General features: G+C 30.6%; 1 long non-coding RNA gene across 1 annotated transcript; it reads right to left on the reverse strand.

Annotated features, from left to right (window-relative positions):
• Positions 1-14,847: 14,847 nt before the first annotated feature.
• On the reverse strand, positions 14,848-19,249 carry LOC145956600 (uncharacterized). Its single transcript, XR_014432840.1, has 5 exons — positions 17,649-19,249; positions 17,066-17,108; positions 16,605-16,676; positions 16,430-16,507; positions 14,848-15,732 (listed from the first exon to the last, which is right to left on the reverse strand). It is a non-coding gene; the product is annotated as an uncharacterized LOC145956600 (long non-coding RNA).
• Between the last annotated feature and the right edge of the window lie 7,739 nt (positions 19,250-26,988).

Here is a 26,988-nt window from a genome sequence, read left to right on the forward strand (position 1 = left end):
CGAACCTCGAGATTGCATTTTCTTAACCAAGGTCGAGTACGAACCTTGTTTTGTCGAGGTCGAGTCCGAACCTCAAGATTGCATTTTCTTAACCAAGGTCGAATTTGAACCTTGTTATGCCGAGGTCGAGTCCGAACCTCGAGATTGCATTTTCATCGAGTACGAACCTTGTTATGCCAAGGTCGAGTCCGAACCTTGAGATTACATTTTCTTAACCAAGGTCGAGTACGAACCTTGTTATGCCTAGGTCGAGTCTGAACCTCGAGATTGCATTTTCTTAACCAAGGTCGATTTCGAACCTTGTTATGCCAAGGTCGAGTCCGAACCTTGAGATTACATTTTCTTAACCAAGGTCGAGTACGAACCTTGTTATGCCGAGGTCGAGTCCGAACTTTGAGATCTCATTTTATTAACCAAGGTCGAGTTCGAACCTTGTTATGTCGAGGTCGAGTCCGAACCTCAAGATCACATTTTCTTAACCAAAGTCGAGTTCGAACCTTGTTATTCTGAGGTCGAGTCCGAACCTCGAGATCACATTTTATTAACCAAGGTCGAGTTCGAACCTTGATATGTCAAGGTCAAGTCCGAACCTTGAGATTACATTTTCTTAACCAAGGTCGAGTACGAACCTTGTTATGCCGAGGTCGAGTCCGAACCTCGAGATCACATTTTATTAACCAAGGTCGAGTTCGAACCTTGTTATGCCGAGGTCGAGTCCGAACCTTGAGATCTCATTTTATTAACCGAGGTCGAGTTCGAACCTTGTTATGCCGAGGTCGAGTCCGAACCTCGAGATCACATTTTCTTAACCAAGGTCAAGTTCGAACCTTGTTATTCCGAGGTCGAGTCCGAACCTCGAGATCACATTTTATTAACCAAGGTCGAGTTCGAACCTTGATATGCCAAGGTCGAGTCCGAACCTTGAGATTACGTTTTCTTAACCAAGGTTGAGTACGAACCTTGTTATGCCAAGGTCGAGTCCGAACCTTGAGATTACATTTTCTTAACCAAGGTCGAGGACGAACCTTGTGATGCCGAGGTCGAGTCTGAACCTTGAGATTGCATTTTCTTAACCAAGGTCGAGTACGAACCTTGTTATGCCGAGGTCAAGTCCGAACCTCGAGATTGCATTTTCTTAACCAAGGTCGAGTACGAACCTTCTTATGCGAGGTCGAGTTCGAACCTCAAGATTGCATTTTCTTAACCAAGGTCGAATTCGAACCTTGTTATGCCGAGGTCGAGTCCGAACCTCGAGATTACATTTTCTTAACCAAGGTCGAATTCGAACCTTGTTATGCCGAGGTCGAGTCCGAACCTTGAGATTACATTTTCTTAACCAAGGTCGAGTACGAACCTTATTTTGCCAAGGTCGAGTCCGAACCTTGAGATCACATCTACTTAACAAGGTCGAATTTGAACCTTCAAAACAACAAACTTGGGAACTCCTCAGAAGCCCCTTTGCTCTTACATCACTCGGTGCTTGGGGGGCAAGTGTACTGGCCAACCGAGTTATCAACTTTTCCTTCACCAAACTGCTGACTCGGTCAAAGGTTTACCAGCCTAGCCAAGCAGTAAGCTCATTATTGCCGAGCTCCTTAGCTCGACCGTGAGACATGGACATCGGAACACCACATCGACCCAAAAAGGCCACGCCATCAACACAAATAAAAATACAATATTGTCGTCGCGCCGCCCACGCGTTATGGGAACGAGGTGACAGCTATGACACATGGCATCTCGACAGGCAGATGTACGCGAAGGGCCACAGCCACTTGACGAGCTCGGACTTAACTCCGAAGACCTACGGTCTTCGGAGCTCGGGGGGCTAATGTACTATCCGTACTACCATGCCGAGCTCGAGCTCGGTATCACAGCGTGGAATAACCTCGGGCACGCACTAGAAGATCTCGGCCTAAGCGAGATCCGCAATCTAATCAGATCATAAATGATCTCGGAGATCTCGCTCCAGATGAGATCCGCAATCTAATCAGATCACAATTGATCTCGGGGATCTCGCTCCAGACGAGATCTACTATCTAATCAGATCATAACAGATCTCAGGCCCAAGGCCCAACACAATCCTAATTCACACAAAGGTACGTGCATTATTTATACGAGACTCATACTCCCACAAACACTAACTTTAGCATCGGAGTCTCTTTTGCAGGTACCACCCCCATCTTGGAGCACCAGCGTACCCGTGAAGGAGGCTCACCGATCTTACCTGACGGATCAACTCTACACCAGATTTCCGGTAAGAACAGTTGTAATGTAAGTAAATTGTAAAAATAAATGTATAATATAATTATGAGTGTGATTTTTTATTATTATATTTTAAATTTTAAATTTTATTTTATTTTCCTTTTAATAATAAATAATAATAAGAATTCATTTGAATCAAATAAGATGGAGTAAATAAATAAATAGTTGGTTAACTTAGAATAATTTAGGATGTTACACAAATCATTAATCCTATTTTTACTCTCTCTTTCCCATTTTTCACCTATTTCTTACCAATCAAATAGGGAATTAATTTTTATGGTGAATGACATAAATTAGTTATTATCCAATATAATTCGTGCTAAAATTATAGTGATCCAAAAAAAATCCACATTTATATGATTATTTTTATTTTCATTTAAAAAATCTCTTGAATGAAAATAAAATTAACCATAAAGTAATAAAAATTACTACATCTATTTCTATATCTAAGACTCTTTTCATTCTTTTTTCTTCTTTTATAAGGCTCTCTTTTAATTGTCAATTATGTTAATTATATATTCTCTAAAATACTCTTATTTAATTAAAAATTGTTTTAAACAAAATATAATGATTGTGTAAAATTATTTGAATAAAAACTTTCTCTTATTTGAATTAGAAAAGATAAATAGACATATAAATATATTTTTTTTGAATATTAATTAATTAATTAGATAATAAATGATTAAGTAAAAAAATTAATTTAAAAGTAAAAAAATTAAATTATTAAGAAATTTAATACTCTCAATTAAATGAACTAATTTTTTTTAAAAAAATATAATATAATTGAAAGAATGTTATAATTAGATAAATAATTAGTACTAAAATATAAAATTTGACACTTATAAATCGCGGTCAAAGCGGAGTGTGATGCTGAAAGCGAGAGTTTTGAAGGAGATGTAGACGCATGTATCACAAGATACACTTTTGTTGATGAAAATGAGAGTTTTGAAGGACTTTTCTCCTTGCTTCTGACCGACCATCATTCACTCTTCAAACCTTAATTTAAAACGTGATATTGCCTGACACCAACATTTGTTAAATACTATTTTAGTTTTATGTCTATTATGCATCAAACATGTGTTAAATATATACTTATTATATATAATTAAAATTTAATAAATTAATATTTTAGTTTATGTGTATTATGTGTAACACCCAGTTTTTTAAAAAGATGGCATTTTCGTAATGTTAATAAAGGAATAAGGGTAATTCTGGGAGTCGGAACGAGCTATTCCAAATGCAGAACGGGCCGTTCCAAAAGAGGGAATATGCTATTTTTCAAAGTTCTAGAACGGGCCTGCAACGGACCGTTCTGGAAGGGAAACGAGCCGTTCCCAAAGGGAAACGGGCCGTTCCAAAGTCATGAAATTGCCTAAAGACCTTAGTTGGAAGCGGGCCGTTCCAACTATGGTCAATCAGTGTTAACGTGAACTTCAGAACGGGCCATTCTGCTTTTTGAAACGGGTCGTTCTGCTTTTTGAAACGGGCCGTTCCGATGATAGAACGAGCCGTTCCAGTTGAGAAATTTGCACAGATTCGAAGGATCCGGAACTGGCCGTTCCGAATTCAATACGGGCCGTTCCGGGTCCCCAGGATGCCTATAAATAGGGACTAGGGGGGGTGAAAAATTATAACTGAGTGAAAAGTGAAAATTCTAGAGAGAGAGAGAGAGAGAGAGAGAAAGAAAGAGAGGGAAGGAAAGAGGGAATTCAGAGAAGGAGGCTCTGCCCAAGTTTCAACTCCGCTTATCCAGGTAAGGGGGGAGTGAGAAACCTCGCTCGGGGGTGTGGAGATAATTGTTGGATAGTCTGTTTGTTAGATTGGCCCCCAATCCTTTGCCTGTGGTTCTGTTTGGTCTACTTTATTCCTTGTTACTTTGTTCTTGTTACTTTGCTCTTGTTACTTTGCTCTTGTTACTTTGTTCTTGTTACTTTGTTCTTGTTACTTTGTTCTTGTTACTTTGTTCCTTGAAAGTAATAAATGGAATTAATGTTAATATTAATTAAGTTTTAATATGAAAAAGAATGTTCTCTGGATCTCTGTGAATTCCTATGCGGACCTTATGAGGAGTATTTATGACATGACCTTGTGAAATATGGACAAATGACATGAGACATATGAACGAACTATTGAGACATGTTATGATTATGAGAATATGACAAATGAGGACATATGTACTAAATGAAATTATGTAATAAGTTAAATGTTGAGTCAATGAAATAATGACTGTATGACATGCATCATATGCATATATGACTTCAGGTGTGCCGCTGAGGCCGCATAACCACGATGCTAACAAGGTGTACCTTAGGGTCGCCCACGACTAACAAGGTGTACCTTAGGGTCACCCACGATGTAACATGCTAGCCAGGTGTACCTTAGGGTCACCCACGATGTAACATGCTAGCCAGGTGTACCTTAGGGTCACCAGTGATGATATGTGAAACTTCCTTATGGCGCCACATGCATGCATTTATGAGTCGAGTCCATGACATCATTGCATGATAAATGAGTATATATGTAATATTGAAGATGTATATGTATTGTTTACATGTGACTTATATTTGTTGTGTATGTGTGGGTGCTATCTAACCTTTATTTCTTCACCTAAAACTAAGTGAGAAGTTTCTCACTCCCTTGTTGTTCTTGTATATGTTTAAATTATGTTGCAGGTAATCATGATGTTGGTAATGAGGCTTAAGGGTTTAGTTGGGCATGCTCTGATAGGATGTGACATCGAGCATAGCTAGGCTTATTTTGGATGTTATTATTTTAAAAGCTTTAATTTTCTCTTCCTTTGTAATTTTGAACGTTCTTGAGAAAAGACCAAAATGTACATCTTTGTCATACTATTTTATTGCATGAATTGAAAGTGATATATTAATTCCTAACTAGGAGGCACTGCCACCTTTACTGGAATTAATATATATTCTCCTTTATATGATTTCTTGAGTTTAATACTTATATTTGACTTTTTATGATTGATGAGTTACGAATGTGAATCTTCTACCTTATGAGATTTGAAACAATTGTTTTATACATGAAAGATTTTATTTACTTTAAAAGAAAAAGAAATTATTGTTTACATTTATTGTGTATTAACGTTGGGGTAGAGGGTGTCACATTTAGTGGTATCAGAGCAGGTCGATCTAATCGGCCGTGACTTATCGTGAATCTGTTGTGTACTCTGACAGTGTTTTGTTTGTTGTATACTTTGATGATGCTTTGCTTTGATAATAATGAAGATGATGTTCTCCTTGTGCTGATATTGTAGAGTTTGATATTGTTAAGTTATTTTGTAATTAGAGGAATGATAGTCATGATAGTGTTAGCTAATACCATTATGACTGCTCTTCTTCATTCTTATGATTGCTTATTTGTTTGATACTTCTTGCTTATGTAAGAAGTAGTGGCTGAGTGGTATCACTTGTGTTGCAAGCATATGTGCGAGTAGTAGACGAGATATTATGCTAATATTGTAGGAACTATTGAGGCCTTAGATTTGGGTAAGACATTAATTTTTCAAGTGTATTAAGAGTTTACGATTGGTGAAATTTTTGAAAGCTATAGTTGTAGCGATTGAATCCAAGGATGATGTATGTTGAGAATTGGAGTTTTGGTATTATTAAGGAGAGATTGAAGTGTTGATGATTTCTAGAGTTTGATGGTTGCATGTGAATTTTATTTTCCAAGCCTTTTGTACTGAATATATGCGTTGTTTGGTTTGTAGTGGGAAACTTTGATACGAGTTTGAGGTGGAAAGGAGTAAGTTTGGAAGGATTGAGGTATTTTGTGGCCTAGACGTTGATGCGTTATTGTGTAGGGGATGTTTGTACTCCAGTTATAGCTACTTTGGTGATCAAAGGTCTAGTTGCAAGCGTTGAATATATCTGTGGTGATTTTTGAATTTTTAGCTAAGAAGATGATCTTTTTAAAATCTCATGTCTCCCTAAGACTTGTAGCTTAATCACTTAGCTTTCTTTGGTGATAGGTTGAGATCACGTGGATGAGTACAACTCTCTATGTGTTGTTTTCTTTGATAGTATGTGTACCTAGTGAACTTATGCTTAAGTGTTTGATCTTTGGAAAGGTTGTGGAAAGGCTCACAAAAGTTAAACCAATATTGTGACAAATGTCTTGATTATGATGATCACTGATATATTATTTTTTATTATTTAAGGATTGGATTTGATTGAAGAATTTAGAGACTTATGTTGGATGTGTGAGATTACCCTTAGGAGCATTGAATTGATTATGATTGAAAGTAATTAGTGAATTAGTGATGAGATTAAAGAAGCTCAGGTGTTAGAGCCTTTCCTAGTAAACCAAGTGGAAAAGATTAGTAGGAGTATGAGTAACCTTTTCTAAATAGAAATTGATGTTGTTTTGAGAATAAATTTGGATGCTTAGTAATCTTAAATTAAGAAAGATGATTTTAGAGAAAGGACATAAGAGTACTCTTTTATTTAGGAGCTACTAAGACGTATCAGAGTAGCGCAGCGAAAGTGTAGTGACCTAAGGTGAAGAGAAAAGAAATCATATACTCGTGTTTAAGAAGTCTTTAGAAATTTTGTAGCAATTAGACTTCTCATTTTGGAAGAGAGATGGTGAATGGATAGACTTTAATTGTAGGTTTGCCTGAGACGTTTAAGAGATTGATTTTAATTGTGTTTTAGTGGATAGGCTTGCCAAATTTGCTTGTCTTATCCTTAGAAATCCTTGGATGAAATTGATAGAGTTGTATATCGATAAGATAGTGAAGTTGCACAAAAATTAGAAGGTAAGAAGTGAAGAGTCTTCCATTACAAAAAATTTGGGGACGAAATTTCTAAAAGGAGGGGAGAATTGTAACACCCAATTTTTTAAAAAGATGGCATTTTCGTAATTATTGATGGCATTTTCGTAATTTTAATAAAGGAATAAGGGTAATTCTGGGAGTCGGAACATGCCGTTCCAAATGCAGAACAGGTCGTTCCAAAAGAGGGAATATGCTGTTTTTCAAAGTTCCAGAACGAGCCTAGAACGGACCGTTCTGGAAGGGAAACGGGCCGTTCCAAAGTCATGAAATTGCCTAAAGACCTTAGTTGGAAACGGGTCGTTCCAACTATGGTCAATCAGTGTTAACGTGAACTTCAGAACGGGTCGTTCTGCTTTTTGAAACGGGCCGTTCCAGTTGAGAAATTTGCACAAATTCGAAGGATCCGGAACGGGTCGTTCCGAATTCAATACGGGCCGTTCCGGGGACCCCAGGATGCCTATAAATAGGGACTAGGGGGGTGAAAAATTATAACTGAGTGAAAAGTGAAAATTCTAGAGAGAGAGAAAGAGAGAGAGAGAGAGAGAGAGAAAGAGAGAGAAAGAGAGGGAAGGAAAGACGGAATCCAGAGGAGGAGGCTCTGCCCAAGTTTCAACTCCGCTTATCCAGGTAAGGGGGGAGTGAGAAACCTCGCTCGGGGGTGTGGGGATAATTGTTGGATAGTCTGTTTGTCGAATTGGCCCCCAATCCTTTGCCTGTGGTTCTGTTTGGTCTACTTTATTCCTTGTTACTTTGTTCTTGTTACTTTGTTCCTTGAAAGTAATAAATGGAATTAATGTTAATATTAATTAAGTTTTAATATGAAAAAGAATGTTCTCTGGATCTCTGTAAATTCCTATGCGGACCTTATGAGGAGTATTTATGACATGACCTTGTGAAATATGAACAAATGACATGAGACATATGAACGGACTATATATTGAGACATGTTATGATTATGAGAATATGACAAATGAGGACATATGTACTAAATGAAATTATGTAATAAGTTAAATGTTGAGTCAATGAAATAATGACTGTATGACCTGCATCATATGCATATATGACTCCAGGTGTGCCGCTGAGGCCGCATACCCACGATGCTAACAAGGTGCACCTTAGGGTCGCCCATGACTAACAAGGTGTACCTTAGGGTCACCCACGATGTAACATGCTAGCCAGGTGTACCTTAGGGTCACCCACGATGTAACATGCTAGCCAGGTGTACCTTAGGGTCACCAGTGATGATATGTGAAACTTCCTTATGGCGCCACATGCTTGCATTTATGAGTCGAGTCCATGACATCATTGCATGATAAATGAGTATATATGTAATATTGAAGATGTATATGTATTGTTTACATGTGACTTATATTTGTTGTGTATGTGTGGGTACTATCTAACCTTTATTTCTTCACCTAAAACTGAGTGAGAAGTTTCTCACTCCCTTGTTGTTCTTGTATATGTTTAAATTATGTTGCAGGTGATCATGATGTTGGTAATGAGGCTTAAGGGTTCAGTTGGGCATCCTCTGATAGGATGTGACATCGGGCATAACTAGGCTTATTTTGGATGTTATTATTTTAAAAGCTTTAATTCTCTCTTCCTTTGTAATTTTGAACGTTCTTGAGAAAAGACCAAAATGTACATCTTTGTCATACTATTTTATTACATGAATTGAAAGTGATATATTAATTCCTAACTAGGAGGCACTGCCACCTTTACTGGAATTAATATATATTCTCCTTTATATGATTTCTTGAGTTTAATACTTATATTTGACTTTTTATGATTGATGAGTTACGAATGTGAATCTTCTACCTTATGAGATTTGAAACAATTGTTTTATACATGAAAGATTTTATTTACTTTAAAAGAAAAAGAAATTATTGTTTACATTTACTGTGTATTAACGTTGGGGTAGAGGGTGTCACATTTAGCATCAAACATGTGTTAAATATTTATTATATATAATTAAAATTTAATAAATTAAAATTTTAGTTTATTTAATGTTCAGAAATTTTTATCATATATAATATTATATATAAAAATGATTATTATCTTTAAATATATAAATTATATTTAAAATTTATGTAATTAGATATTTTAAAATATATAAATTATGATAAATAATTTCTATTATCATAAAAAAAATATTTTTATTTATTGATTTTAATATGTGCGACACATATGTTAAATATTTATTATATATAATTAAAATTTATAATAATTTATCTATATAAATAAATATTATATTTAAATAAATAAATTATATTTAAAACTTTTTGTAAATAGATATTTTTAAATATATTAATTATATTTAGATTTATCATAAATAATTTATATTAAAATATAATATTATTTTATTTATTGATAATTTATTTTAAAATATTAAAATTTAATTCATGAGTAATTGTGATAAATAATAATTAAATTAGATAAAAAATTAAAAAACTTTTAAAAACCCTCGTTAAAGAAATTTTTCTAAAAATGTTCGTGTACAAAATAGATATTTGTATTTAATATATAGAAATTTATTTATTTTAAAATATTAAAATTTAACTCGTAAATAATTATGATAAATAAAAGATAAATTATATAAATAGTTAAATGAATTCCTACTAACTCTTTTGTTGAAAAAAATCTCTAAAATTACTCTTGTGCAAAATAACCGTGTATGTTTAATATATAACGATTGAATATATATATATATATATATATATATATATATATATATTATATATATTATATTTAAAAATATAAATTATCACATATTTAAAATTTATATAAATAAATATTTTTAAATATAAAAATTATATTTTTTATGATAAATAATTTATATTATGATACAATATTATTTTAAGAGAAAAAAAAAAAAGATAAGATCTTATAAACTATAAGTCATTTTAATTAACTTATAAAAATAAGTTATATGATCCTAAAATAAGCTTATGTACCGAACAAACTTATTTTCGTCAAAAAAAAAATAAACTTATAAGCTGGTCAATAGGAGCTTATGAACTCCTAAAATGCTTTGTCAAATACGCTAATAAAGTGATCTGGTGCATTAATCAATCTTTCTCTCTCTTTATTTTTCTTTCAATCAAACTAGGTATTTTTTCAAATTAAATTATTAATAATATACGGAATATAAATTTAGTACATAACGTGTATGAAAGTGATTGAATCATTACATAACATCTATGATAATAATGTATGAGTGAAGCAATCATTATCCTATCAGACAATAATTTTATAAGATTTTGTTCTTAATTTACTTTATGTGAGTTTCACAATAAAAACTTTTTTATTTAAAATTATTTTTGTTAAAATATATTAAAAATCTGTTTGGTAATTGTCAAATATGTCAATATCTTTGAACCAATTTAGAAAATTATTTGAGCATATCTTATGTTTTAGAGTCTTATTTTTGTCAAAAATTAATATTTTAATTTTATCTTGTTAATCGATAGAACCCTGTTAATTTTAAGTGTTTTTTTTAATGATTTTTGTTAGTCTTGAGACACAAGGAGTAAGGAGCTAGTGACAAATGAGTTGAACATTGGGGGTATTTACTCAGAGCGAGAGGGAAATGTCCTCTAAGCGACTTTATGCTCACTTAATGAGAGTCATTTGGGCATTTCGAGTGAGCCAACACAAAAGATATCTTAGAGCACCATGAAAAGCTTCCTCATGGGAGCCACCTGAGAAAGCTATCACAATGCCAGCATAGACACGTCAACAATTCTCGTTTAAGTGAACCACATGGTCGCTAAAGTGAGCAAACACAAAAGCATCATGGGAGCATCATGAAGCACTCACTTAAGCGAGCCAATTGGTCGCTCTGAGCTAGTGGATACCACAAGTCCAATTGGAGAAAGTCCATTTAAAATCTTATAAAGGATTTGGAGAGATAGAAAAATACTCTACATGTTTTATATATTAGAGAGGTTTGAGAGAATAAAAGGAGTCTTTGTTGGAGATTGATGTAGTTACTCTACACCATGTAATTCTTCATGTTTTTATTAGTTACTTGTTTTTCTTCTTATTTTAATGCGTGATTTAGCTTGGTCACCCTTTATATAATCCCATATATTTAATTGGGGTTAGGAAACCCTTTTAAAACTATGATATAAAGAATAATCCTAATATCACTTATTACTAGGAATAGGATTAGTCTTATTTGTCAATATTTTAGACCTCCAATCTTAATGTGGGTTAATTACTTAACAATCTTTACCAAAGAATTGAGATTTTTCTTAACAAACCTAGAATTTCTCATCTAATGAATAAGGATTTAAATATTTTCATTGGTTTTTGAATTAACTTGATAATTTATGAAATTGAATAATAATTGAGAAAGATACATATGAAGAATGTCAATGAAATCAATCCCTAACATCTTTTATTTTAAATTTTTAATTATTTTTTCAATTTTTTATTATTCTAAATCTTTAAAAACATATTATTTATCTTTATAGTGTTCCTCAAATAAGTCTATTTTTTTATTTTCCCTACTTAGTATTAAATTAGATTAATTAGTTTTTACAGAAGTCACTTTAGATTCCATAACTTAAACTTCTGTTTTTGTTGTGTGTGGTTGACTATCTAGCCTTATTTCACATCATGAGCTAGAGTGAGATATTTCTCACTCCTTTTGTTTTTATGTTGTTCTTCTTGTATGTTGTTACAGGTGAGACTTATCAGGACATTGATGATGCTAATGATGAGGCTTAGTCCTTTCTTTAGGAAGTGCTCTAAAAAGATATATGACATCATGCATAAATTAGGATTTTTTCAATGTTATCTATTTTTTAAGACATGATGGTAAACGACTGGTTATGTTTTATTTTGAAGTTTTATTTTTGTATTGATAGGAGAAGTTTGTTATGTGGTATTCTCTACCAAACTTGATTTTTCTTAGTTGACTTTTATGCATAAATTCAACTTTAAGTTAAGAAGTCATTTATATTGAACATTGTTACATGTGGGGTAGAAGGTGTCACATTTCGTAGTATTAAAGTCTAGTTGATTTAAACTAGATATGTGTGATGTGCCTTATTGCATGTTTTGTGTGTATTCTGATGATGATTGGCATGATATTTTGCATTTATAGTTAATTTGTTTGTTGTTGTGTATCAATATTATGGCTGGTAGCAATGATTGTGCCATCCTTGACATCCTTTAAGCATTAGCAAATGCTATAAGAACGGGAAGGGTTAGAGTCACTCCTAATTGGTTGGAGCGATTTTAGTATAACCATCCACCATCTTTTAATGGGAAATGACCCGAAAGTTGTTATCACACAAGGTGCAAATCCTATTTGTCTTGCTAAGGATGGGAAAGTTAAGTTGTATCCTGTGATACTATTACCTAAAGAGAAATTAGTTGACACGAATGGAGCAGGTATAATACAACCCTATTGCTTTTAGTATTTAAATATTAAACCAAGTTATATGTGCAATTGAGTTTATGGGAATTTGGTGTGCTCATAAAATACGTGCAAGTTATAAAATTTAGAATTTGATAAAATTAATAGAGAATTCACACATATAATTCTTTTGTAATCTAAATGCTAATAAGCTTTCATGTCTTTGGTTAAATATATATTTAATCTCTCATAATTATGTCCTTACCTTGAAGAAAGGTACCTCTCAACCTTTGGATATATATATATATATATATATATATAAAAGAGATGATAAAATAGGAATGAAACACTATAAGGGACTTTCAATTCATTTCATCAAGATTCAGTTCTGTACTCATTCCAATTTTGTATAGCATGTTTTTGTTTTGATTAATTATATATTTGTTTATTTTGTACTTTTTTGTGTAGATGACTATTTTAGAAGAAACAAAAGAATGTGAAAAGTTCCAGGCACAAGATAAAGGACATGTTACATTCATGATATATGTTAAGTTTTTTATTCACTCATTTTTTTCACAGGTGTTTTTTTTTTCTTGAGACAGTTTTAAGAACTTCATGCACTTCGTTGTTGAAAATGTTCCAAATTTTTGTGTTTTTCTTAAGTTGTTCTTTTTTTGGGGAGAAAGAAAGACATCTGGTTGATTGATGTTCACTGGAAGTGTTAAAGACAGTTTGTTGCTATATTAAAACTAATTATTGTCAAACGAAATTTTATAGAAAGTGATTGTTTGAGTATTATAAATACAGCTAGCGAGGATTGTATGTTTGGAGGATATTATGTGCAATTTTAAAAAATTAGAAAATTTAATTTCTTAATTTTCATATTAGTATATAGCATATGTTGATTCTTTTGCATAATAGTTTAACATAGAATAAATATGTGAAGTAAATAAATAATTAATGCTATACTCAAATAATTATTATGTTTTAGCAGAAAAATAATTGAAGTTAGGTATGTGGTGAATTTGAATAAAGAAGATAATAAATATGAAAGAAAATGGCATAAATAAGAAAGATGAATAAGGAAAAAATTTAGTGACTACTTTTTTTTATATTATATTAGTCACTTTGAGTCATTGAAAAATGGGTCACTAATTTAGTTATTTTAAAATTTGGTCACTAAAATGGTTACTTTAGAATTGGTTATTATAACAGTTACTAAATTGATTATTACAAAATAAGTTGTTATAAAATAGGTTACTAAATTAGTTATTATCAAAAGTGGTATCTAAATTGGTTACTGTAATATTGGTAATTAAAACAGTCACTATAAGATTGGTCAATGAGATGGTCATTAAAAATTGGTCAATAAGTTGGTCATTGTAAAATAAGTTACTAAGTTGGTTATTATACAATTAGTCACAAAATTGGTCATAAAAAATTGGTTATTAAATTAGTTTTTAAATCAGACTCTAGATTGGTAGCTAAAATTAGCAACCAGCTGTTTAGCTACTTTCTACAATTGGTATCTAATTTAGTCACTTATTGGTTTAGTAACTGATTTTGTTAATTTAAAGACTAAAAATTTAGTTTCTAAAGACAAGTTTTCTTGTAGTGGAATCATAGTAAATGAGTATGAAATAATAAATAAAAAAACAAAAAACAAAAACAAGAATGCACAATATTACACTAACACCGTTTCTATATCACACAAATGTCACTTATACATTACATTAAGCAAAATCCTCTTTACTATTTCATGCTTGTGTTATTATGAGAAATGTATCTTACTTTATGTTTTATTTTTTCTGCTCCTCACATTGTATTTCTTTCACAACTTAAAAGGTGACTGCGTTATTATATGACTTATATGAAGTTTTATATTTAAGGTTTAGTTTTTTAAAATTATTTTTAACTAATTACAAAAATTATTTTTTTAATATTCTATATCAATGTGAATTAAGGTTTAAATTTTATAAATGTAACTTAAATAGATATTTAGTCCCGGTGAAATAAACTTGTTTTAATTTTAATTATTTTCATTATGGTCTTTTCAAAATTTTATCCTCTATAATTGTTATAATTTTTTTCCATATGATTTAACGGATAGTCTAAAGATAAGGATGGAAATGGAACAATTTTATTTACAGAGAAGAAATTAAATAAAAAAAAAGCTAGAAGAAGTAAAAGAAAAAAAAAATCCTATATTTTACAAGGAAGAAAAGTCAAAATCTATATTTACCAAAATATCAACACTACAAAAAAATCAAGTTTTAGCGACCACCAAAATCGGTCGCTATTTAGGTAAATTCAGTCGCTATTACATTCAGCGACCGAAATAGCGACCGAAAAAATCTATCGCTAAAACCCTGGTCTCTATTTTAAATAGCGACCGAAATTTTTTCGGTCGCAATTTAGCGACCAAAAAATCAGTCGCTAGACATTGAAAATCCGTCGCTAAAATTTTGGTCTCCTAACTTTTGGAGACCAATTTTGCGACCGAATTATTTGGTTGCAATTTCCGTCGCTAATTTTTTTTATTTATTTAATAAAAACATTTTAAAAATCAGTCTCTAAATCGGTTATTAAAAAACTGAAATAGCTACGAATAAATTCGGTTGCTAAAAATTAAAAATAGCTACGAATTATTTTGGTCACTATTTCGATCGCTAAAAGCTGTATTAGCTACGAATTAGTTCGGTCGCTATTTCGATCGCTAAAAACTTGAATTAGCTACGTATTATTTCGGTCGCTATTTCGGTCGCTAAAACTTAAATTAGCTACGCATTATTTCGGTCGCTATTTCGATCGCGAAAAACTTGAATTAGCTACAAATTCTTTTGATCGCTATTTCGATCTCTAATACTAACCAGTATTTTTAAATTCTTTTTGAATTATAAATTTATACCTGTTAACGAATATGAAATTAACAATATATATATTACACAATTTATAATAATAAACTAGAACATACTAAAAGACATAATCTCATCGATGTAAATTTATATTTATGTCAATATAGTATGCTAAAAACACAATAATAACATAAAACGTTTAAACTTCAACAAAGTAATAGTGAAATACAATAAAATATCCTGAAACAAGTAAAATAAAGAAACTTAATTAAGGGTCTTCTGCTATGTCATTCGGTCAATCCAGCAAGCCCATACAAGTTTCCCTTCTGATTCTTTTTAACCACCTGCAAATAAACTTCATTATCATTAATACAAGTAGAAGCAGAGCCCTCTATGTCATCCTGTGTAGCTTGTTGCTTGACTTCAATTAGATGCTCCTTATATTTCTTCTAAAAAAATAAAAAAATATTATTTCAACAAAAATTTCAAGACAACATATTCTTTGATTTTAATTCAGCAAATAATTGTTATTTTGCAGCAAATAATTCAGCAAATAATTTAAGACAACAAAATCCACAACTGATATATTTAAACCCTTCTTAGAGTTATAAAATTAATTGGGAAGAGAACACTCACTGTAACAATTTTAATTATTGATTCAAAATCATAAATTTTAGTTAAAATTTTACCACTAATCAGAATCACAAATTATAGATACAATACTAAAAAAAAATAGTAATTTCTAATATCTTTCTAATTGTCATTTGTTCTTTAGCAAAATCACGAGTCCCCTGAACATACACAAAGGTAAGACTACCAACAAACACATCACATCCAGGAACAGAAGCAAATATTAAACAATTCCATTATCTATAGTCAACACCATCAACTGACATAAAAAAAAATGAATATTAATTCTGCGTACAAACTAAAAAAAACTGGGCTATGTGTAAGTTAGTCTATTAATTTAAAAATATATACACAAAGTGTATTATATATAAGGAACTAAGAAATGATGACAGATAAATTATCTTTTTATTGTTAAGTATGTAACAGAACATACAACATGCGGGATTATCTACTTGAATAAATTATTTTGGAGATATCATATAATATTCCTTCAATATAAAATATTATTCTACAAACCTTAATTGCAAAGCTTTATCTGCCTTATCCTTGAGAGCCTTAGGAATTGGACCAGAAAGCTTGTTCCCTGTCAGATTACTGCAAAGACAATAAATCATAAATTATATGTTATCCAAGTGTCTGGCTGGGAAAATTAATTATCAATTTAGTAGTTCTAACAAAGATTCAAACTTACAGAACTTTTAACTTTGGCAATTCTGCCAGAAATTCAGGCAGAGGTCCTTCCAACTCGTTGTGTGACAAATCCCTGGAACATAGTAACACTTTGTTGGCGAAATTCACAGAAATTAGGAGCTGTCATGTAAGCTTCTCTAGAAAGTTGGCATAAGTATTGTATGCGAGGCTTCTAATTAGTCAATGCTTAAAAATTTTAATATTTATACACAGTCGGTATAAAGATTTCTAACTAGTCATAATTTTTATAATGTTTAAAGTAGTTATTATAAAAAGAAGCCTATGTGTAAACCTATGGTTATATAACCATCAATCATTTATCAGTTCAACTTCATTTATGCTTTTAACAAATCAAAAGAAGCAATTCATATAAACATCAAGTCATTAGCTGAAGTTCCATTTATAAATTTGGTCTTTAGCACAATTCCACCTGAATGAAAAAAATGCCAAAACAGAACTTACCACAATCAAATGCAATCACAGGCTTTAATTTTATTTCTTCCACCTGTGCAACACACATACGTACAAATCATAAGAGGATAAGTAGATAATTTGAATTCAAGTACGTAAAACACAAGTTGCAAACTTAGAGTTCACACAAGCAGCAATTATTTTGTAATAGCAACGCAAATATAACTAAATGCACCATAATCATTAAATTGAATAAAGTAAGGTTACCAACTACCAGATATTTTCAATAAAATATGGATTGTTCAAAAACAAAAAGAAAAGAATCAGAGTACCACACACTTCTTATTCCACTCGTTACCCATGTTGACATATAGCTTAAGTCCAATTGAGGCATTATCACCTGAATACATTTACAAGGTTGATTGGGATAAAAGCTATCAACAATCTAATAACCAGGTTTTATAGAATTAAAATAATTACAATCTCCCTTTTATTGACATTCAAGTTTGAACATGGCATAAAAGAACCATGATGTACTGCACTCAACAAATACAAGATATCAACAAACATTTAATCAAAATTAAAAGTTAGGGTAAAGAAATAAAAGGAGAGAGAGAAAAAGCACATTACTGACCCTCCAACGCCGGCGAAGCGAAGAGGAAAAGGCGAGAAGCGATGGAATCTCCAGAGGAAAAGGGGAACGATTTAACAGAGGAGGTGTGGTGGCCGGCGAGGGAGCGTTGGAACGATTTAACAGAGGAAAAGGGGAACGATTTAACAGAGTGAGAGAGTGAAAGAGAGAAAGAGAGAGATTACCAGTATCACGGACATGGTTGAAGACGCAAAAAGAGAAAGAGAGGGAGAACTAGGGTTTAAGTTTTGAGCTTCGAAGAGAAGCAACAGTTTCTGGCTCCTTCACTCTCGCAGCGAAACGAGTGTAATTTCGAACCGAAACTCCTTTTTTTTTTCCCTGATTTGGGCCGAAAGCCCATGGCCCCTTTGTACCCAAGCACTCATTCATTGTCCATAATTGTGTTATACTACCCTAATGACTTTTATAAGATTTAAATACCTATTTAGTAATTTCATAAATTTTATTTTTCAATTTCTACAATTAAAAACAATTTTAGTCATTTATACATATTTTTTTTTCTTTTAATCTCTGTCACCTATTTATTATAGGAAATAAAAGATAAATTTTATAATAATATAAAAATTAAAAAGAATTGAAAAATAATATGATTAGGTGCTAAAATGAAATATTTTTCACTATAAGAATTAAAAATAAAATTCATATATTTCAACCTTTATTTGTAGAAAACCCTCCCCTAAAACTTTCTTAATCCTTTTTATAAGATCTTTTCCAAATTATTTGTGGCATTAATTACTTTTATAAGAATAACCTTAAGTAGAAATACATTAATTAATTAGGTAGAGACTAAAAACAATGCAATCTCAATAATTTTAATGATAATAATGAAAAAAGAGGAATTATATAGATTTTTTACTACTTAATTTTTTCTACTGTTAACATTTTAAATTTTGACATGTTTATTAAAAAAAAAATTCAAAGACTAAAACTAAATAAAAATTTTAGTCTAAAAACATAAATTGAAAAAAAAATTAAGAACATTTTTTTTGGGTACAAATCAAAAGATATATTAAATCAAAAGATAATAAAAATTATAACTATAATAAATTTTCTGATATTAAATTTAGTATATATTATAATTAATTAAATATTTCTATTTAAGAAATTGTTATAGATTTTAAATATATATTTTAAAGTTTTTATTTTATTAAATCAATTGAAAATAAATTATATTTTATCACTTTTTAATAAACTAAGTGAATGATAATGAATTAACTAAAATTTTAAAATATATTTTAATTAAAATTATTTTTTTTATCAATACAGTGACTAAAAGTATTATAATAAATAATAAAATTAAATAAATTAAATCTCATAATGGTTATTTTTTTAATGATACTAAATTAAATATTCTAATTATTTTACAATAAATCAAAATGAAAAAATAATAAAATATTTTAATTGATATTTCAAATAAAACACATTAAAATATTATAATCAAAAGAAATTCAGTATTAAATCAAAAGATTATAAAAATCATAACTAAAATTATAATAAATATTCTGATATTAAATATTTGTATAAAAAAAATTGCTACAGATTTTAGATTTTATTTATTATATTTTATAATCAAAAGATATCTAATATTAAATCAAAGTATTATAATAATTATAACTTAAATCTAGATAAATATTTTGATATTAAATTTATTATATATTAAAATTTATTAAATATTTTTATCAAAAAAAATTTTAGATTTTATTTGCTATATTTTATAATAAAAAAAAATCCAATATTAAATTATAAGATAATAAAAATCATAAGCTTCTGTATTTTATATATATATATATATATATATATATATATATATATATATATATATATATATATATATAAATTACTTTCAGTAGTAAACAAAGAAATCAAATTTGCGCAGTGGTATTGTGCTTGGCCCTTCACTCACATGACCAGGGTTCGAAACTGGTTGTGTACTTTTAGTGAAAATATATTTATATTCATAAAGGAAAGCCACATCCGTTCAAAATCTAATACAAAGAATTTAGCTAATTTAATACAAAAAATTTAGCGACCGATTTGAATTCGGTCGCTAAGTTTTAATTATATATTGCTACCAAAATGTAATCGGTCGCTAAAAAAATTCAAAAGTTAGGATTAGCGACCGAATTAAATTCGGTCGTAATTTTTTCAATGTTGGTCGCTAATTCGGTCGCAAACTATGTTTTCATGAAAATAATTAAACAGCGACCGATTTTCTCGCTACCACTCTAATCGGTCGCTAATTCGGTCGCAAAATAGCTACTAAAAAAATTCGGTCGCTATTTTAGTCGGTCGCAAATTCAGTCGCAAAATAGTGAACGCTAAATTCCGGTCGCTATTTTGTATTTTTTTGTAGTGCAACGTTTATTATGTTAATTCAAAAATATTCTCGGTAACATGTGAAACTAATAATTCACAATTGTAATTTTAATTCTTTAAAAAAAACGTATGGCTTTTTTGTGTAAATATAATTTCTATTATATACTTTTATAGAATTTAAAAAAAAACATTTATGAATATTATTTATAAAACTTAATGTCATAAACTCTAATTTTTAAAATTGGTCCCCATTCCTCCGAACTTGGCTAATAATGAACCGTGTTCCGGTACACTTAAATTGAACAAACTAACGTGAGGCTGAGAGAGAACGGCAGCAAACATGAGGCTGAGAGAGAACGGCAGCAAACATGAGGCTGAGAGAAAATGGGAGGCAGATAAAATGTTTACAATATGATTCCTTTCTAACACACGTTCTTTCCCTTACCATGTGTTTGATTGAGAAAAAAAATATATGTGAAAGTTTGAGTGAAAAGAAATTAAAAATAAATTGAGAAGTAATTGAGTATAAATAGATAAGAAATAAAGTAGAAATTTAATTGTTTATTTGATTTGAGAGAAATAGTTGAGAAATAGAGAGGAAAAAAACAAAATATATATATATATATATATATATATATATATATATATATATATAATAAAATAGGTTTATGTATGTTTTTGTTCTATCAAATATTGTAGTTATGCAATTTTAATCTTCTAAAGTTTAATAAAGTAATTTTAGTCTCAAATATAGTAATTATACAATTTCAATCTTTCTCATTAAAATTCTAATTTTTATTTATGTACCACTAACAGGTGACATAATAATTTGTATTTCTAATTAAATTTCTACTTATATATATATATATATATATAATAATAATAATAATAATAATAAATTAAAGACTTACATATCATATATCATTAAAAAGGATCATCCATCATTTATGTAGCCCAATAATATTAGATGTAAAGAGATATATTAGAAGAAAAAAAAAACTCAAATCTCTCACACCAATTACAGATGAAATAATTACAAAATATATAAGTTGCATAACTTTTAGCTTACAAATTGATTTTGTAGGATTGAATTAAACCCAAACTCACTATTCTAAAACTTATCTTATCTAATATATTGATATTTTGTAAACATATATTAATATATAGTAATTTCTATTTATAAAATTATCAACTTATCTATAAACATGTTAATAATATTATTGATATTAATTTATCAATAATATTATAATATTAATTATAAATTTTATTTATTTAGTAATAATATATATATATATATATATATATTATTTGATACATGAATGAAAATTATAATATTTATAATTTAAATAAGTTAAAAATTATAAGTTTTAAATACATAATTTGAATACATCAACCATCATATAATTTAAATAAGTCAATAATTGCATAATTTTAAAATATTATATCTATATATATTACAATTTTAAAATTATGAGATTTTAAAGGAAAAAAAACTAAAATTATATAATTATAATATTTAAAAATTAAAATTATTTAATTAAAATTTGTATATCAAATTCATATAATTAATACTTGATGGAATATCAATTATGATAAAATTATTTTTAGGTAACTTATATATGCTTTGTGAGTGTTAATTATTAAAAAAAGCATTAATAGGTAATGGCGGTTACAAAACTTCCCGTATTTATTAAAAAATATATAAAATAATAATTGTGACCGTTGAAATTCACCAAAAACATTTAAAAATATATATTAAATAAATCATTTTAAGGTAACGAGTGGCTCTCGCTGGATTCGAACAAAAAATTATTCGGATTTCTTTCGAAAGCAAATGATTGATGATATGCTTCGCTTTGAAACTGTCAGGAAAAAAGAAAAAAAAATTGCTGCAAAATACAACGCGATAGCCATTCTAATTTTTGTGCCCTTTCACCCTAGGTTTTTTTTATCAAGTAAAGTGTAACATTCTAAATTTTCAGTTGTAAATTTTTATTTTTTATAAATAAAATTTTTATTTTTTATTAAGTTGAATTAATATAAATTATATTTAATTGTATTATGGGATAATTTTTTCATATAAATAAATATAACATAACCATCTATTTAGTATATAGATGTTTATTTAAAGAAAATGAAAAGAAAACTTGATACACTAGATAAGAATGACTAGGATTCACAAATGGATAAAGTAATATATATATATATATATATATATATATATATATATATATATATATATATATATAGGAGGGTTCAAACGATACCGGTGTAACTTTAACTAAGTGTTACACCGCTCAATAACTTTATATTAAATGTGAATTTTGTAAATCCAACCGTTAGATTGAAAGTTCATATCTCTTAGATCATGTATATCAAATTTTATATTAATCTAAGATGATTTGATACTTCATTCTCATAAAACAAAATTGACGTAATATATACATTTCAAAATATACTAAAATATGAACACTTTGATTACCTTCAAGTTGTTGTTCAATTTTAACAAAATTTGACATATATGATCTAAGAGATATGAACTTTCCATCTAACGATTGGATTTACAAAATTCACATTTAATATAAAGTTATTGAACGGTGTAACACTTAGTAAAAGTTACACCGGTGTCATTTGAACCCTCCTCATATATATATAAATGAATAATAATATAAAAGAAAATAAGAAGATAACTTGAAAAGAATGTAGTACAACTAATGAAGATAATCTCTGGAGAAGGTGAGACAACTACATGAGGAATTTTTTTTTTTTTTTAAAGGTGCACAGGGTTAATTAGTATGTCTATAAATAGTAAATGAAGGTGGAGTTCATGTACATCTTGTTGTTTACAATAAGTGTGGTTCAGTTAAGAAAAAAAAGCTTGTATCACCTAAATTGCTATCAAGAATGGAGATTTTTTTAACAAATATTAGGATAGGAAAAAGAGACATTTATTTATTATGATTTTTAAAAGATTATATAATCATAATTGTTTGGTAAGATATCTCTAATCTCATCTTGTTTATTATTTTATGTTATCTAGCTAATGTTAATACCAATTTTATTAACATCTTATACTTATTTACATATGTATCCTTTAATTCATTCTAGTATGTTATTTTTTTATTTACAAATGATTTATTTAAAATCTCATTTCCAAAACAATGCCAAGTTTATTTAAATTATCTCTTAAATTATTTTATACTATATGTGGAAGAAAATATGCACAAATGTTTTGATGATGCCAAAGTGATTATAAAGCATTGAAGAATAATCAAGGTTGAGCTAAAGCAAGTTGATGCAAGAACAAGATCTCAAGTGTTACATATATAAGTATTATCAACTTAGCTAAAAATGTAAAAGAATTATTTTTAGAATTGCAAGTATGCTTGGCCTTGAGAATAGGTTTTCAAAAATCTCAAATTAATATCTTTAAATTTAAACAAGTTTTAAATCTTTTGAAAGTAAGTAAAAATGTTTTCAAAAGACTTAACAAAAACTTTAAAGAATAGTTCAAATCATTTCTTAAAAGAGATTTGTGAAAGAAATTATTGAAAAGAAGTTTTCTACATAAAAGTTTTTGAAACAATAAAAAAATATGTTCTGGTAATCCATTACCAGACCTTGTAATCCATTACCAGAACAGGAAACTTCAAAGTTCAAATTCTGAATACAAAATGTGTTCTGGTAATCGATTACCAGACCTTATGATCGATTACAAGAAGATAAAATTTCAAAATTTTAATTTAAATTATACAACGTTCCAAACATTTTGAACTTAAACCGTTGTAATTGATTACCAAGTCTTGTAATCGATTACCAGAGCCTATTTTCTGAAAAATTATAGAAAGTTACAACTCTTCATGAAAAGACATAACCTAAGAAACAATTGTCTATAAATACCTATAATTTTTCAGAGAAAGGTGACGAACTTTATTGTGAAAATCATTTACAAAATTTACTTGGCCAAAAGTCATTTGCAAAATCTATAAAGAGTTCTTTAAGATCATAAAATTGTAATATCTACTCTTCAAGAGAGTCATTCTGTAAAACTCAATAGATCATTGGATCTATAAAGGAGAAAGAGTTTTTCTCCTTGTTGGTGTTTGAATCTCAACATAAGGAAAGGGAGTTCCGAAGTGTTGGAGGATTCAATTCTTGTAAGGTTTACAAGAGTAGTGAAAATCTCAAGTGGGAGACTTGAGGACTAGATGTAGGCAGGATTGGCCGAACCAGTATAAAATCAAGTTTGCAATTCTTCTTTCCCTACACTTTTTAATTTCTTGTTATTAATTGTAATTGTGTAGTTTGCATCATTATTCATTCTATACATATAAATTTATTTAAGGAATTAAATTTGATAAGAAAGTAATTGGAAAAGTTTTTAAAAGAGAAAATTTAGAAAACTTAATTCACCCCCTCTTAAGTTAATTGAGGCTAAGGGACTATAACACTATATTAATTATTTATACATTTAACATTAAAAAAAGATGTACCAATAATATCTAGTTTTTATTTTTCCATTCCTTTTCTATGCTATAATATATATATATATAAGGATTTATGATAATAATAATATTATTATTAATATTAATAATTAAAATAGTAATTATTATAATAATAGATATTGTTCTTAAATTATAATAAGTAAGTCATTATTATTGGTTAAGCATGTTATAAGTATAAAGATTTCATGATAAGTCGTAGATGGAAGTTTTGACCTTGAAGATTTAATTTTTAAATATAATAAAAAATGAAATATATATTATATCAAAGTATTGTTATATGATTATTTTATTTATTAATCTATATGATTTTTGTTATCACTCCTTTTATGTTTTTTTTTCTTATTTAAAATAAAATGGATGACAAATTTTAATAGATATGGATGCCCCCAAACATACTAGACCCATTTTTTTTTAGTGATTCAAAATGTATTTCCAAGAACTAGATGGAATATTAATATTGTTAATAATGTTGGACCTTTTAGGGAACAAATACTTTCTTCCTTTATACTTTTTTCTCAATAATAAGAACCATATATTCTAAAATGACCTACAATAGTCATTTTCTTCCTTTACCCCACCAATCACATATATGAATCCATTGGTGTTTCTGCATTTACTAGTCATATAAAGTTCAATGGCTATATGTCATAGGAAAATATGTATATAAATAAAAACTCGTTTCTTACTGTCCAGATAGTAGAATACTATAATGGTTGTTGTACTATCCGTACTGCCATGCCGAGCTCGAGCTCGGTATCACAGCGTGGAATAACCTCGGGCACGCACTGGAAGATCTCGGCCTAAGCGAGATCCGCAATCTAATCAGATCATAACTGATCTCGGAGATCTCGCTCCAGATGAGATCCGCAATCTAATTAGATCACAACTGATCTCGGGGATCTCGCTCCAGACGAGATCTACTATCTAATCAGATCATAACAGATCTCAGGCCCAAGGCTTAACACAACCCTAATTCACACAAAGGTACGTGCATTATTTATACGAGACTCATACTCCCACAAACACTAACTTTAGCATCGGAGTCTCTTTTGTAGGTACCACCCCCATCTTGGAGCACCAGCGTACCTGTGAAGGAGGCTCGCCGATCTTACCTGGCGGATTAGCTCTATAGCAGATTTCCGGTAAGAACATTTGGCGCCCACCGTGGGACCGATCAAGACAGCTCTTATCGGCCACCTGTATGATTTTCACCAGAAGCCACAGCAGACGTGCAACAGACGACCTGGATCACCCAACTACCATGGATAGTGACGTAGCAACGTTGAGGAGGCTGATCGACCAGGTCGAACAGATGCGGCAACAACACGCCGCCGACCTACAAAGCATGCGTGCCAAGCACGAAACTGATCTAGCGGCAATGCGCACCGCTAATGAAGTCGACCTAGCGGCACTACGCGCCGAGAACGAGCGCATTCGTGCCCAACTCCCTCAGCGTCCCTCGGATCAACCCCCTCTGCAGAGTAACCTAAATGATGACGAAGGGCATTCGGTTTCTAAACCCCGAACTACGACCAGAGCACCGACTCCACGACCTGCCACGCATCGGTCTCATGCACCGACGCACAAGTCGACTCAGGATGTCAGCAGGGCCCCCACTCATGTCACAGAGGGTCAAGAAACTTTTCGCCGTCATTTTTTTGTGGATGGCATCATGGAGACTCCACTCCCCCGCAGATGGAAGCCTCTCCACCTTGATCGCTATGATGGCACGACGGACCCCGATGAACATATTGACCTGTATACGACCCAGGTAAACCTCTACACTAACAATGATGCTATCTTGTGTAGGGTTTTCCCGACCTCGCTCAAAGGGGCCGCACTCAATTGGTATACCCAGCTACCTGTCGAGTCAATTGACAGCTTCGGCACTCTGGTCAGACGATTCACGGCGCAGTATGCAATGAGTCGACCTCACCTCATAACGTCGGCTGCTCTGGCCAGCCTCAGACAGGGCGACGACGAACCACTACGGACGTTCATGGAACGTTTTGCTGGCATCTCGGTGAAGATTCGCAACTTGAATCCCGAGGTCGCCCTACACGCCATGCTCATGGCGCTCAAGCCGGGACCTTTTGTGGACAGCCTGTGTCGCCGAGCTCCCGTTGATATGGACGAACTCTGTGCCCGAGCTGCCGGGTACATACAGATGGAAGAGCACTCTGCTTTTCGTGACCAGGTTCGCAACAAACCACAAGGAAAGCAAGACCAAGGTCAGGCCACAAACATTTAAAGTTGGCGACCTTGTTTGGTAGGGTGAGAGAGGCAAGAATAGACCCCTCCGAAGGGAAATTCGGAACTTGGAATGTCACCCACCTCAAATTTTATTTCTCTTAACTTGTAAATTCAGGTGACGTACTCTTTTTCCTCCTCAGCCTTTTTTCCCACTAAAGAAAAGGGTTTTTGGCCAAGGAAGGTTTTAACGAGGCACACCTCAAAAATAATCAACAAAACAACTTTATTCCCATACATTTTTGGTATTG

The sequence above is a fragment of the Cajanus cajan genome, chromosome 3 (assembly GCF_000230855.2).
Source record: "Cajanus cajan strain Asha chromosome 3, NIPB_CcT2T_4, whole genome shotgun sequence".
Taxonomy (NCBI): Eukaryota; Viridiplantae; Streptophyta; class Magnoliopsida; order Fabales; family Fabaceae; genus Cajanus; species Cajanus cajan.